The sequence below is a fragment of the Lactuca virosa genome, chromosome 8 (genome assembly GCF_052849685.1).
Source record: "Lactuca virosa cultivar CGN04683 chromosome 8, Lactuca_virosa_CGN04683_v6, whole genome shotgun sequence".
NCBI lineage: Eukaryota > Viridiplantae > Streptophyta > Magnoliopsida > Asterales > Asteraceae > Lactuca > Lactuca virosa.
The window spans coordinates 104,158,279-104,160,778 of NC_136433.1; positions in this window are offsets into that span (position 1 = coordinate 104,158,279).

Consider the following 2,500-nt stretch of genomic DNA (forward strand, 5'->3'; position numbering starts at 1 on the left):
AACCGTTTCAACATCAAAAACAACAAAAACTAGAGCAAACATATAATAGCGGATTCAAAATTGTAACCAAGCGTCGCCTATTGGTTCTATACCCGATTCATAACTAGAAAGTTTCTCCGGTCCTTTGCTAATCGGAGCTAAAAATCCCGAAATGAAAAATACCAAAATAGGAATAAGACTTGATATGATTAGAAATGCCCAAAAAATATCATATTCATAAAGCAGAAACATAGATGCACTCCTATGAACGTGGAAAATATACCGGATTAGTCAATTCGACTTGAATTTTTTAAGTCGTTCATAACTGTTTAGTTAAAGTAAGAATTGCTTTTGGTCGAACCATTTAGTGGGCTGGGCGTGTTTCCTTTCAAGATTCATAAATTAGAATCCTATTTTTATTACATATCTTTAGATATCTTTTGATTTTTTTTAGTTATAGTTAAAACTAACTATTGCTCTTATCCAAATTCTCTTGTTTTCATATCAATCTTACCGAGTATTCTCTCTAAAGAAAAGGGATTCTAAATATAATTCTCATTTTTTATTCTTTTTATGAATATGTCCATTTGTCTCTTTTTATTAGTGGTTTATAATAGAACAAGTAGTCAGATGTAAGAGAATGTCTAGGAATTTTCATCTCAAGATTTAGAATATATGGGTCTTATTATATTCCTTTTATTAGAATCCAATCCCGATGGAGGATTTTCTATTCATTGAATATCGAAAGAGAAGACTAGGTCTAAGTAAGGTATATGAAGGAAAGCCTATTTTACGTTTTAGCAAAGATATTCGCTTTTCAAACTTTATATTGTGCACAAATAGCGTGCAATACCGACGTAAATTACTATTAGATTTGATTGGGGTTGGGTTAGGTTGGAGTTTTTAACCAGACTCGTGTCATGATACAAAATTCCATAGAATTGGGTATACCAAACGAAGGGTACTATAATTAACTCGTTGATTTCGGACAGGAAAAGATGAAAATTGCAGATGAATTTTCCTACGAAGAGTACTGAACAAAAGTTGGTTTGTTTATCCACAACTGGAAAAAGATCGATTGGGTCCATTGAAATGAAATGTGTTTTTGCTTTTAGTTTGATATTCTACTTTAAACGATCCCCTTGAATGGGCTTATAGTAATGATTGTCTTTTGATGAAGCAATCAGTCAGTTAAAACAATAACGAGGAAATTCAAATGAAAAATGATACATTTTTTTTTAATATTCATTTTTATTTTATAGGGCTCTAGGGCTATACGGACTCGAACCGTAGACTTTCTCAGTAAAACAGATCAAACTTATTATTATCAAAATGATCCGAACTGTTTCAAAGACCCAACATGCATTTTTTGTGCATTGGGCTCTTTCATTAACTGATATCAGCTAGTCCGCCATTTTTATTTTTTACCGAAAAATAAGGAGATGGCTCCATGTGCTCTGAGTCATTATGTGGATTCAGATTCAGGAACACTACCAAAGTTTTTCAAGGGGGGTTATCTTGACGTAGGTCTGCCTCTGGACTAGATTAACCTAAGTGAAATGAAGTCTCTATCGCTCTATTTAAAAATCAAATATGAAACTTCGTACACCTTAAAGTTCATAGGACGAAAAGAGATTTTTTTGAGGCCCTTATGCTCAGCCTAGCATTGAATAGACCGGGTATTCACCTTATCAATATATCAAATCAATGATGGGGTCTGTTTGACACCTAACTGGGCACCTAAACGGACAGAACCCTTGTCAGGCTATTGTTCTCTTCTTACCTCAAAGTTATGGAGTAAGACATCGATTTGTCAATAAGATCAATTTTTTTGATTCCATGATGGACTCCCCTGAAAAACATCGGCGCGCGTGTAAACGAGGTGCTCTACCAACTGAACTATAGCCCTTAGTGCTTGTAATATATATTTTATTATGTCGATAATTTTTTGTCAAGATGAATATTCTCAAGATGACTATTCCATGATCCAAGATCATATTGATCGGTATTGCTTCTAAGTAATATGATATTTATAATCCATCGATGGGATGAGTCCCTTTTGGTTTTCTTTGTGAAGATAAATGACCTACTTAACTCAACGGTTAGAGTATTGCTTTCATACGACGGGAGTCATTGGTTCAAATCCAATAGTAGGTAGAACTTATTAGATACCGCGGTCCATGGTATTTAATAAGTTTTTATACCCATTTTCTTTTAGTGATATTGATTTTTTATCTTTTCTATTTCTTTTTCGTTGCATCAAAATCTGATTTTGCTTGATTGTATTTACTCGACAGAATCAAGTCAAATAAAACACCCAAAGGGTGTATAAGTGTATAAATCGATAATTATTCGGACGCACCTACTGGTTACGAAATCGCATTGATAGCCTCTACCCGTGTCCTAGCCCGTCGGAGAGCTAGATTTGCCTCAATTGTTTGTCTCTTTCCTTCAACTTTTCTCAAAGCAGCTTCCGCTATTTCAAGAGTTTGCTGAGCTTCTTGTGGATCATTGTCACCAC